The sequence below is a fragment of the Ictalurus punctatus genome, chromosome 4 (assembly GCF_001660625.3).
Source record: "Ictalurus punctatus breed USDA103 chromosome 4, Coco_2.0, whole genome shotgun sequence".
Taxonomy (NCBI): domain Eukaryota; kingdom Metazoa; phylum Chordata; class Actinopteri; order Siluriformes; family Ictaluridae; genus Ictalurus; species Ictalurus punctatus.
Window position 1 is genome coordinate 6,360,793 of NC_071284.1, and position 13,685 is coordinate 6,374,477.

Genomic DNA, 13,685 nt, shown 5'->3' on the forward strand with positions numbered 1-13,685 from the left:
TGTGTGAGTGTGTGTGTGTGATTGTGTGCCATGCGATGGATTGGCACCATGTCCAGGGTGTCCCCCGCCTTGTGCCCGATGCTCCCTGAGATAGGCTCCAGGTTCCCCGTGACCCTGAAAAGGATAAGTGGTATAGAGGATGGATGGATAGCCTTAGGACAGAGAAAAGGAGAGGCTTATGAGGGAATGACTGTTTATAGCTGCTATAATATCAGTGATAACAGGACTAACTTGTTTCCCAGATGTTGCACAACAATTAAAAATAAGAAAAATCATTTTATGTAACAATATAGATATATCATCATATCACTCCGCCAACAACAACACAACAACCAAAGATCAACATAACTAGAATATAGGTTATCAATGCAAATGACATAACTAAATCTCTTGGAGAACGAAACAAGGCGACACAAATATATATGAATAATTCGACTACAATAGTAGCTGTGTTAACCTATTCTGTGTAAACCCTTGGTTAGTTTGTTTATTTTTATTTATACCCTGCTATCTTATTTTCCATTTGTTTTGTTATGTCCAAGTCTTGATTTCTGTGTTTCCTAGTTCAATATTCTCTGGGTTTAGAGTTTCTGATTATGGATTATGCTAGTTTACCTTTTCCTGCCTGTGCTTTGACTCCCACTCTTCCCTGAATATGATTTTTTGATTTGCCCAAATAAAGCGCATACTGAGTTCACACTTGTGTCCGGCCTATAGACAAGTTTTCTACAAAGTAGTCAACATCACTGCAGCTTCATAAATCTGTTTATGAATTTTCCTGGAATAATAACCTTATTATGGCTTTAAGAAACACCTTGCTGCTTGAGTCTGCAGCACACTTGACTTATAAAATGTAGTTTTTCTGCTATAAAGCTCCCGAGGAAATCATTCTTTTTTTTTTTTTATTTGATCGCACCACACTCTTGTCCCCGCTTTGAAATAAATGACCTATTATTTCCAAGTGATGAATGGTATGACCCCAACTCATGACTTCATGTGCAGTGTGAATGTGACCGGACTTCTGGATAACATTTAGCAAGTTGAAATACAAGCTCCATAGCCACATATACCCAAGCTCTCTCGGCAATGCGCTGACATATACATGACCAGAGGACGGGCTAAAAATGGACACCTAGGCTCTCACATTCAAGAGAAACAACTTAACACAGGACTACATGCCAAGTACAATAGCAGGTTTCTGGTCTGTCTGTAATGTACTGTTAAAATTGCCTAGAAAAGACGGCAGCAGAAGAAGTTGTGTTGAAATCCCTTCGATTTTTGGCTCACACTGAGGCAAGTCATGAAATATTTCATTGGACAAATGAGACTAACCTGGATAGGTAGCGTCTGTTTATGACAGTAGCCCAAAGTCTGCTTTAAACAGATGTTTGCTTGTTTTCAGTGAAAAGTTTTTTTTTTAGTGTGGAATCGCTGAAGTCATAATGGCATCGATTCGATCATGAGTAATTCTCTCCCGTGTGTTCCAGTGTCCGTTGAAAAATTCTGACATAAACTTCTGGGCTCGAAACAACATCCAGCAGTACTTTCCAATGATATTTCAGTGGTAACTTTCCTTAATAAAAAAAAATAGCACCATCAACCCTTATAATGAATTTTAGTCCTTGCTTTTTAATTCTAATACATATATCACAAATTAAATGCTGAAAGGATTTATAACAGAAGTCACAAGCCAGGCTTGTAATCAGTACATCATAGCCAGGTAGGTAATCAAGAGCTTTTCAGCTTATCCATATCAGGATCTGTGTCATGAAAAGAAAAGGCTGACCTACTATGACTGATCTTATGTACTGTATCTTCCCGTGTGCTTTGTTCTCTGGATTGTTTTCATCGTGAGAAGCATGTTGCCTCTCTGGGTCAGACTGGGGGAAGGGCACAGAATGTGATAAACCTGTAATAACTGTACACCCAATCTATCCAGGTAAATTTTCAAGTGAAACCGTTCACGTGTGTCTTGAGGACACTGTTGTGGTAATAGTACTGACAGTTTGCAGTCATTACTGTACGGCTTGCCGTCAGACTCAAGAGAAAACTTCTTCTTCTCGGTAATGGAGACGTCTTAATAAGATACCCTTAATTGATCTGGCTTCATTATGTGATCATTAATTGTGCATTTTGTAACAATTCATCATATTACATCCAAAGATAGTTTGCATTGACTTAGATTTATGCCCATGACCATTCCCAACTGGTACATGAGTCTGCCTCGCAAATACCTCAGTGCTTTGTGTGCTGCTTCAATGAAGACAATCAGTCATTTCTCCGCTCCGGGCTTAAGGTTCCTGTCAACAGCCTATGCATGTGGTCAGCTTAACAAATGTCAGCCTTGTTTTCCAGTTAACTTCAATATAACAATGTCAACAGAAAGAGTCTCCAGTCTCAGGATGTAATAACTATCTGCTTATTCAATGCTGCACATTTCTGACTTGTTTTCATTGTGATTTTTTAAAAATCTATATATTACAGCAAGACAGAAAGCTCTCTTACCTCGTTCAGGCAGCTCTATTCCCTCCACATTCTGCTTCATTCATTCAAACCATCTACTCTATTGCCAGCTTGTTTTTCCTCCTTCCTTTGTTTCCTTTCAAATTGCAGACTGCCTTCTAATCATGTCCTTATTTCTCTCCTGCTGGGAATGTTCAGAGTCCAGCATTGAGGAAAGCAGGATTCAATAATCTGATGCTTGAGGACGTAAGCTGCCGGCGTATTTTCCTGATGTCCTTTTCTGGCATACACACGCTCTCTTTCTCTCCACACCTCTCACGACTAAAGACTAATGAAGGATGGATGTAGGCGAGAAGAAGGCACAACGGGGTGATGCTTGCCCTCTCTGTCCTTTTTTCTTGCTCTCTGATTAGTGAGATGGCTGTGGTGGAGGCAGGCTGTCAGAACGCATGGTGAGACATCTGCGAATGTGTTCATGTGGATCCAAAGTCGCCTCCTCGCTGAGGCTGAGGGGCCCCCCTCCTCCAGTTGCGATGGTCTTGCTAATGGCCTGTACCATTACAGCTTGTAGCAGGGTGGGCTGTCGCAAAGAAATGAGAAAGGCGGGGGGAGCGAGAGTAGGGCAGGGAGGGGAAGAGAGAGGAGGGAGAAAGGAGGAGGTAAAGGACTCTGTGGGTAATATGTGTGTAGGTACTTCTCCCTCTTCAGCTCTTCTCCCTTCTCTAATCTGTAAGGTTAATGCAATAATGCATTGCAGCTGGATTTATTTCTGGTTTATTCTCTGTACATATACACAATGAATCCTGACTATGTCAAAAGTACTTTTTTAATCCACACTCCACCACCAGGTTAAAATGGATGCTTCTTAAAGATTTCAAAGAGTCTATTTTGTGGGATGAAGCTCTCAGGTCCTCACCTATGGTTATAAGCTGTGGGTATAGACCAGAAGTATAAGGTCTCAAGTACTGGTGGTAGAAAAGAGATCCCTCCACAGGGTTTGGGGCTTACTTGCAGGGTGAAAAGCTTGATAATCTAGAAGAACCTTGGAGTAAAACTACTGCTAATCCAAATTGAGAAGAACCAGTTGAGGTGGTTTGGGCACCGTACAAGGATGCCCTCTGGTCAGATCCAGCTAGACCTATATCAGGCACTAGCACTGAACAGAGACCTCGGGGCAGACTCAGGACCCACTGGAGAAACTATACTGTATCTCACAGTTGGCTTGGGTATATCTGAGGATCACTTAGTAGGAGCTCGTATCTTGATCGATTTCGGTCTTGATCGAAATCTTGCAACAGAATCTATAACCACCCGAGACTCCAAATACATCTCTTCAGATTTAGTTAGTTAGTTAGAGGTACATTTATATAGCGCTTTTCTAGACACTAAAAGCACTTTACATTGTATGGGGAGGGGTCCTCCTCAACCACAACTATTGTGTAGTATCCACCTGGATGATGCAACAGCATCCGTAATGCACCATACCGGGGACACTATACATAGGCATACACCAGGGACACTGTACATAGGCATACACCAGGGACACTATACATAGGCATACACCAGGGACACTATACATAGGCATTAGGCTCCACACAGACCATAGGGTGAGCATCCCCTGCTGGCCTCATTAATACCACTTCTAGCAGCAACCTTAGTTTTCCACAGGAGGTCTCCCATCCAGTACTGGCCAGTCTCAACCCTGCTTAGCTTCAGATTAGGAGCACCTGCATTTCTGCCAACTCTGGAATTCTTAAACAAGGTTGCACTCTCACTTCTAGCAGCCTCATTGTATTGTTTCAAACATCTGATTTTACGCTCATGAATAATGCATAAACAAGCACAAGGTAATTAATCCTTAATCAATTGTTCCATCAAGCACTAAGCTCTAAAGCCAGAACAACAGACCCCTTGATTTACATCTGATGATACAGACTGCAGGGGATATTATCAGTGATTGGCCTCTAATGAGGATGATGTTTCTGGAAAACTAGCACAAATAGTGCACCTTACTTTATAATTATATAGGAATGTAATTTTGTGGGTTAAATGTACCCAGAATACACATGCTCATCAAGCGAGAATGACAAATGTTACAAAGTAGACAGCCAGAAAGAAAAAAGCGAGAGAGAACGATTGAGGCATAGACACTTCCAGGATCTTGGACCATCATAGACATGTGAGAGCAGTAACATAGTGAGGCATTTTGAATAAACACTAACTTTCAGTGACCCACCCAGAACTAGAATAATAAGCTTACCTTTCTCTGCCTCACCCTTGAGAAAGGACATGATTCATAAGTGGCATATTTGATTGTTGATTTGATTTGATCTGGTTGCTAACACTGAATTTTAATCACTGGGTTATGAACCAAGGATTCATAGGTCCAACAAACAAGGGTACATACGTCCATCTGACAGGTCCTCTGACAGGATCGTCAACCCTTCTTCATATAAACTTTGAACAGTGGGGTTCCCCTTGAATAGGTTCATCATAGAACTTCTTTAGAAGGGTGGGAATGTTAATCATCCAAAAGACCCTTGAAAAAACATTTTTTCTACGAGTATTCCCAGATCCCATTAAGATTCATGGATGCAAAACAAATATCCAATGAGAATATACAGTGAATACAGAAATGGGTTCTTTGGACCGTTAAGAATTTTTTGCTTCATGGTTCTACTTCACTCTTTGACATGCAATCAGGGATGGATCCATCTACATACAGTAGAACACAGTTCCTCGCAGTGGGATGAGTTGAATGATTTAATTATTTACTTTGTTGTTATATTTCTAAATGAAATCCTTTAAAGATTCCTCTGTGCAGGAATGGGTCCTATTTCGTTTGGTCAAATATTTGAACCAGATAACAAGTGAGATCTAATGGCCTGTATCAATCTTTTTTTTTTAAAAGGTAAACACTATGATGCTTCCACTATTTAATTAGATGATATGAAATTTCCTTGGCATCTGAAACTGTTTATGAAGACAGATCAAATATTTTTTTTATTTTACTTCTGACAGGGTTAACACACTGTGTGTGTGTGTGTGTGTGTCCATCTGTTTTCTTATAGATAGTGGCCAGTTATACAGATCAAGAAGAAGAAAGTACCTGATTAGCAGTTATGATATATGAAGATATGACAGAATTGTGCTGAACGCGAGCCATCTATTGATGGCAGCTACAACTTCATGATGAGCTGCCTAGCCAGCATATACAAGATATCACGGATGGAAAATGTCCATAATGATTACATCTAGCATCAATGTGTGTGTACATGCACATGTACTGAATGCACACAAAGGCTTAGGGACAGACATCTATCGGAATAGACATAGTGTTGCATATGAGTAATTAACAATTCAGAGTGTGATGGTTATGAGCTGCAAGGGGTGACACATAGGAAACTATGAATTTCAGTAATATCTCGCGTGATGCTGGCTTTAGCTGTGAGATCTGTCATTAAAAAAGCAGCAACACAATTTCTGCTCGCTTCTTCTGTCTTGATACTGGATGGGGATGGTGAAAATGTGGTGTAAAAAGGCATGACGTCCATTATTTTCAAGTGTGAAGTGTTCATACCAAGCTGCATATACTCTAAATTCATCACATCTTAATGAACAGGGACAACTTTTGAATTTTGAACTAAACGAAATCCTTTAAAGATTCTTCTGTGCAGGAATGGTTTCTATTTAGTATGGTCAAGTATTTGAACCAGATAACAAGTGAGGTCTAATGGCCTGTATCAATCTTTTTTTTAAAAGATAAACACTATGATACTTCCTCAACCATGCATAATTCTCCTTTACTCTAACACTTTCTGAAGTACCCTGTACCATCCAAGTTGAAGATACAGTGGCATGCACTGTGGGAATAAATTGCTCTCCTTAAAGTGGAGCCAGTTAGTGGGCTGATGCTTTAAGTGCCAGCAAAGCAAACCCTCAGATAATCTTGCAACCTCATGTTGCATTTGTCCGAAGAGTGTTATGTAGTATTTTGGGGATGACTTTGTTATGGCTTTTAGTATCCTAATGTGACTATGTGAGTCACTGATCCTGTGTACATCAAGGCCACTGAGCTAAAATCATTAAGGTTCTCTATAAAGAACTGGTTTTGGGTGATTAAAACATTGTCATTAATAGTAAATGACATGGTAACTGTAATACAGTGAACCCATCAGTACAGAACCTGTGGATGGGGCTTAAGGCTAATAATGAACTGATAAAAAAAAAAACGTTATTTAACAAAGCAAAGTATCTGATATGATGTTGATATGGTATAGACACGTTCATAAGGACACATTCAAATAATATATATATATATATATTATATATATATATATATATATATATATATATATATATATATATATATATATATATATATATATATATATATATATATGTCTGGCATCCTTCCGTCTTCGGGAGACGATGGTGTAGCATCCGTTTCGGGTGAATTTATTTGCATCTTCTCGAGTGGTTGTACTTGAGCTACAAAAGCCTGGGCAGGGTGATATGGAGGATCAGCTGTTGCCCATGCAGCAGACGCCCCCTCTCCACGCAGTTGGTGAACCCAATGGAACGACGCAAGCCGATACAGCTTGGCACCAATAACGTCGCAGGAGTTGCTGGGACAAGACTACATTTGGCCTTGAACCGCCTTCGGGACTCCGGCTCCTGATTTGACCTTGAGGTTTACTCCTGAAGCCTTTTCCATGCCTAGGATGGATGTAGCCGCAAGGCAGCGGAGGTTTGACGTTTTCCTTCTTCCGTGAGAAACTGGTTTTAAGGCGCCAGTGACCCGTCTTCGCCCCTTCTCCTGTCTGTAAAAGCAGGTCCGCTGGGATTAGAAACTAGCCACTCGAGCAGGCCAGGAGTTGGACTTGGTTGTCAGAGGCTATATGAGATGCACGCCATGGGAGCATTATATGATGGGAGCTCATCCCCAGCACCACCCCCGGCTATGACAACCATGGACCCTATATATATACATTACATTTGGCAGATGCCCTTATCCAGAGCGACTTACAGTTATCTCATTTATACAACTAGGCAGTTGAGGGTTAAGGGCCTTGCTCAAGGGCCCAATAGTGGCAGCTTGGCAGTGCTGGCACTTCCATAATAGCTATGGAAGGAGTCTCCAGTGCCGGGGAAAGTCTTCAGAATGAAGGGTTTTGTGCTTTCCAATTTCTTAGTGATATGACTGTGTTTTTTTGTCTTATTAATATTATTTCATGGTAAGTGAAAAAGGAATAATAATGAGTAATAACAGGAACTATCTATAAATGAATAAAAGTATGATATATTCATTATAAATTTCAAAATTTCTAATCATTGACAAATTACCATGGTGTAATAAGTACTAATACACTTTGGAAATGTTATTCAAAATCAATCAACTTTGGGGTGGTAAGAGTATTTACGCTTCACACTGGGCCATATCACACACTCCGACACTGATTATTTTCCTATAACAAGACGTCCCAAAGTATTTTATTTCTTACATAACATATTGTATGTAGCCACTATTAAATTCTAGTCTCTTTCCTTGGAAGTTTTTGTCTAACACACACTCACTCAAAAAAAAAAACATACAACGATTTATTAATGTGAACATTAATTATGCATTTTCTTCCCACTATTTAATTAGATGATATGAAATTTCCTTGGCATCTGAAACTGCTTATGAAGACAGATCAAATGTTTTTTTTTCTGCTACTTCTGACAGGGTGAACACACTACACTGTGTGAGTCCATCTGTTTTCTTATAGATAGTGGCCAGTTATTCAGATCAAGAAGAAGAAAGGACCTGATTAGCAGTTATGATATATGAAGATAGGACAGAGTTGTGCTGAACGCGAGCCATCTATTGATGGCAGCTACAACTTCATGATGAGCTGCCTAGCCAGCATATACAAGATATCACGGATGGAAAATGTCCATAATGATTAAATCTAGCATCAATGTGTGTGTACATGCACATGTACTGAATGCACACAAAGGCTTAGGGACAGACGTCTATCGGAATAGACATAGTGTTGCATATGAGTAATTAACAATTCAGAGTGTGATGGTTATGAGCTGTCAGGGGTGACACATAGACAAGTATGAATTTCAGTAATATCTCGCGTGATGCTGGCTTCAGCCGTGAGATCTGTCATTAGAGAAGCAACAACACAATTTCTGCTCGCTTCTTCTGTCTTGACACTGGATGGAGATGGTGAAAATGTGGTGTAAAAATGCATGACGTCCATTATTTTCCAAGTGTGGTCATACCGAGCTTCATATCCTGTAAATTCATCACATCTTAATGAACAGGGGCAACTTTTGTAGGTGTGTAACTTCTTAACATTCCTCTAAATTGTTTGATGCATTGTAATCGGTTTTATAGCAAACCACGGAGGAAAAGATTTCAGTTAAGCTGAAATAAGACATGTTAGAAGACTCAATGTCACTGAGCTATGATAAAAGTGTTATAGAGTTTAGATCCAGTATAAGTACCTGGTTTGGGGTACTCACCGATACCAACACCGCTCTGTTTATGTTTTTCTGTTTATGTTTCTCTTGTTTAAATAGTTTCAATCTGGTTTAATCACTTGCTCAACTAGGCTCATTCTTTTATTAGCTAGGTACATTAGTTACCTTGGATTAGAGTATGGTTTGGAGTCAAGAGTGGGTTTTGTTCCACCTTGGAAAAGTGCTTCTGTACAACGGTAAGTAAAGCAAATGAGCAATAGCGGCTGAGTGAAACTTCAAGAGCAATATAGCTGGTAAGGGATTCTCTTATTTTACTCACCTAGCATTGTCACTTATTTTTGGCTAACCAGCATTTGTTGCAGCATTGGTTATTGCTTTATGCTGCTAGCAATGAACTCCTAGTGCTGCATTTTATGTTTAAGATGGTTTACCACTTGTATTACTTGTACTGTAGGAAGATTCCCTAGTTCCTTATCTTGATATTTAGGGTCATGAACTTATATGCAAATATTTCTTCTTCTTGTGGTCTCAGACAAGCCATAAAAACAAGCCGTTTACTGTTTTAAGCTGTTCTTCGCTGTTTTTTTTTTTTTTTTTGTGTGTGTGTGTGTGTGTATTTAAACTGTGGAAGTCATTTTTACCCATAACATAATGGATCTAACTTTTTTAATAGTGAAATAAGACTAGATTGCTGTCACTTCATGTCATCTGTTTATTTACATGCCAGCATACCGTTTATTGAGCTTATGTATCATACTCTCACAATTGATCAGATGTTGGTATAGGAGCTTTTTTTTTTTTTTTGAGTAAATGAGAACAATATCAGACTGATAACAGATACCATTATTGGTACTGATGCATCCCTACTCGAAAGGCCTTTCACAATCTTGTGTGCAAAAGCAATGTCATTTAAAAAATATTTCAATTAGTGGTAATGGACGTACTGCCACACAATACAAGTTGGATTTACTGAAACATTTGCTGTGTAATATGTTATATATGAATAATTTTAAATAGAAAATAAACAAATGAGAAAGCCAAAAAAAAAATCACATTAAAATAAATAATGAAGCTTATTATTTAGTAACTAGCGATACTGATAGGAAAGGTAAGTAGGTACAAAAAGGATTAATGTAATACTGGGTCCACCAGGGTACACTTAAAAGCTGTGCACATTGATGCAAATTTCTAATGGTAAGGTGGATCCTGTTAACTTCAGCTTGATGTCTCCTATCAAACATTTCTCTGAAGTCTACTGGAGACTCTAGACCAGTGTTCATTAACCCTGTTCCTGGAGATCTACCTTCCTGAAGATTTTAGATCCAACCATAATCATTCCCACCTGACCATGTAATCAATGCCTTAGGAAGTTCTTAATGAACTAAAGTAGGTGTGTTAGATTGTGGTTGGAGATGAAACCTGCAGGTAGATCTCAAGGAAGAGGGTTGGTGAACACTGATTTAGACCAGTCACTATGATAGTAGACAGTAGATCGCAGTAGAATCTTTTGATATGGCTTTCTTTGGAGTACATCTTATGAATTAGGTGGTAAATCACAAGGAAATTGTCATTTGGTTTTTACTTCACCCAGCTTGCACCGCTGCCACTGCATGAGGTTTGCTTTTTAAGTGAGATCAGTTCTCAGACATTCACATATGCATGGGCATCCATAAATTTTACCTGTTAAGCAAAAGCAAAATAAAGAGTTCTATATCCAAGTTTTAGTTTTGACTCCACACCGACATTACCCCATGTCTCGAAAAGCCATGTTTAGGCAATGCTGGTAGAAAACTGGGCTGCGCTTGAACTAGTGTTTTCTTAGAAAACAAACTCATGTTTTTGCACTGACACATAAAATCAGGCTCAGTTGGAGCGTCGGTGATTTGAGGCATCCTCAAATCTTCGATTGACAGTCGCTGTGCATGCGAGGAGGCAGACTGTCTGGTAACCATGGGAACAAAAACTCAGCCCAACTGCAAACCACAGTTTGGCAAGAACCATGGATTTAGAAACATAAAAAATGACACTATTAATAAAGAACCTTGTGTGCATTAGGCAGAGCGACATCTCAGATCAGCATTGTTGTAATCTATTAAGGAACAAATATGAAGAAAATTGGTTCTTATGTCCTTATTTTCTGAGCATCTAACTCACATCATCAATTCATTATTCTAAAGAAATGGAAGACCCGCAATTATATTAATATCTGATGAGAGCAGTAGATCTTTTAGTGCTTTTTGTGAGTCAAAGTTCACCTATAAAAGCAAAGAATTCTGAACTAATTTCATTGATGAATTAATTTCACTGATGCTACAGTGATTTGGTAGGTAGTCGGAACAACTGGACATCAGGTCTTTTAGAACAAAAAGGAACAATTGTCAATTTTTGCTACTTTTTTCTTTTTGCTTAACTGCTCTTTCCCACCACCATATCTAATTTTTCTAATTTTGTCATTCACATGACTCAATTTGTATAAAAGTTTACAAACATTGTAAAGTGTTTATTTAATGTAGAGATTTTATTTATACCCTATCTTTGTTTGAATTAAATAAAATAAAACCTAACAGAATTGCACATGCTCGGTTGAATAACTACACGTTTTCATCCGTAATAACATAGAAATCCATATTTGGTAAATCTGGCAGGGTGTGAATTTTTTTTTTCTTTTTTTTTTTCCAATAACTAAATTAGCTGAATGCCAATTGTTAGCTGTCACAATACAAACTGCCTTGACACAGTAAATATTAATATTGGGTCTCATTCTTTCTGTCACATCAGTTAGCAATTAGATTTGTTAGGATTTTAGATCAATGCCGTGAAGCTGTCTGATGCTGGAAAAAAGCTCACTGTATGACTTTATAAACATATAACTGAAAAGTGACATTTAAAAACCAGACTGAAGTACAGTAAAAAATAAATAAATAAATAAATAAATAAATAAATAAAAATCGATTCTCAGTGTTGGACTTCATGAACCATAACCAATCGGGTGTGATTTTTGTTATTACATTTAATTATTAAGAGTCTAGACTTTACAGCTGCTTATATACTATCAGTAATAATATAAAGCACTTGTCTCATGGTGGTTTCATGACATTAAACATAACTGTATATTGGTAAAAGCATGACATGATGTTGATTAATAAATGAAAAAAATTTGATCATTGACATTGCTGTAGTAAAAGAGCATTAAAACACTTCAGGACAAGCTGTTACTGGAAAATAATTAACTTCAGGTTGGTAACAGTAACTCTTTACATCAGGCCACATCACACCACCCTGCCACTGATTATTTTCCTATATCAGCATGCTCTGTCATAGTTTATTCCTTGTTTAAATAATGAGCCTAATATTTGTATAGTTGGATTATGATCATAAAATTGTCATCCTGTTTTCTTTGCTACATCTATGTTCCATAAACAAAGTTTTGTCAAGTCGTATTAAAGTAACGGAAAGGTTATATGTAAAATAACTAAAAGGCTCAAGTTCATGGATGAACTTTGATGTTAGCTTGTGAGGGCCTGCTAAAAATGCCAAAAGTCTTAAACAATATTACAATCCCTGCTGAAAAAAACAAACAAACGGTAGAAACCAACACAGAAATTCAAATGGTTTCCACTACATTTCCATCACATTACTATTATTGGTCCTTGATGGTATCCACTAGACATAAAATAACACAAATAACACATACCACAAAAAATATACACGTAAGTTTTAAGTTTTAAGTGCTTTCCCAAAAGCACAAGCATCCTATTCCCATGTGGGATCTATGATTCTGCCAAATATTTGTGGCTTTACAATACATCAAAAATTGCAACCCATGTAAACGGTACAAATTTTCATACAGAATAAGAAGAAGAATATGGAGAACAGTACGTTGGCTCTGTCAAGCCAACATGATTCAAATTTACACTGCATTCAGCTTTAGTATTTTTATTAAGGATGAATATAAAACTATTTTCCCTAGTGAATCACTGAGATGATTAAACAAAAACAGAGATGATTTGAGTCATGTGCCGTTTACACTAATGATGATAGCACTGTTTTTAGGAACCATTACTGCACAAATGTAGTCAGCGGAGGTTTTAAGTGATGTGTCCTCATAGTTAACCTTCAGCAACTAGACTGAAATAGAGAGGATGGTTAGCATCATGAGAGAAAGCTAGAGTTAATCATAATGTGGTGCATAATACAGATCCTTGTTCATGGACTAGTCTTAGAGTATATTTAGCTGTCTTGATTAGCATTGGCAAATGTTTCATTAATCTGTAACTTTCTGTCATCTCATAATAAAGGACACCATTTAATCTATTTAATCAGCTCATATGCAAACTCAATCATATAAGCAATGATTTAAGCAAGACATTTTTTATACAGTATTGTGAAAAAGTATTTGCATTCTTTAAAAAAAGTATCTAACTTCTTCTGTTTTTGTGTATATCTCATACTAAATCACTTCAGAAATTAAAATCAAATCTAAGATTAAACAAAGGAAAACTGAGTAAACACAAAATACAGTTTTTAAATGATAATGTTAGGCCTATTTATTGAAGCAAAAAAAAAGTTATCAAATATTAACTGGGGCTGTGTGAAAATTTATTTGCCCCCGGAGTTACCAACTCCCCAAATCTATGAAACTGAATTCATAATGGGGTTCAGCTGGACTAAACGAAACCAGGCAGGATTACTACAAACCCTGTTCAATCAAATCAACACTTAAATAGAACTTTTTCAACAGCATG

The 13,685-nt window shown here is 37.9% G+C and overlaps 1 protein-coding gene across 3 annotated transcripts in view; it reads right to left on the reverse strand.

Annotated features, from left to right (window-relative positions):
• The window catches only part of b3gat1a (beta-1,3-glucuronyltransferase 1 (glucuronosyltransferase P) a), a 115,195-nt gene extending 112,205 nt beyond the window's left edge, over nucleotides 1–2,990 (reverse strand). For all 3 annotated transcript variants that reach the window (XM_017465209.3, XM_017465207.3, XM_017465208.3), the window contains exon 1: nucleotides 2,506–2,990. The gene's annotated coding sequence lies outside the window, so the exon portion shown is untranslated. The remainder of the gene's footprint in view (nucleotides 1–2,505) is intronic.
• Nucleotides 2,991–13,685: the final 10,695 nt, after the last annotated feature.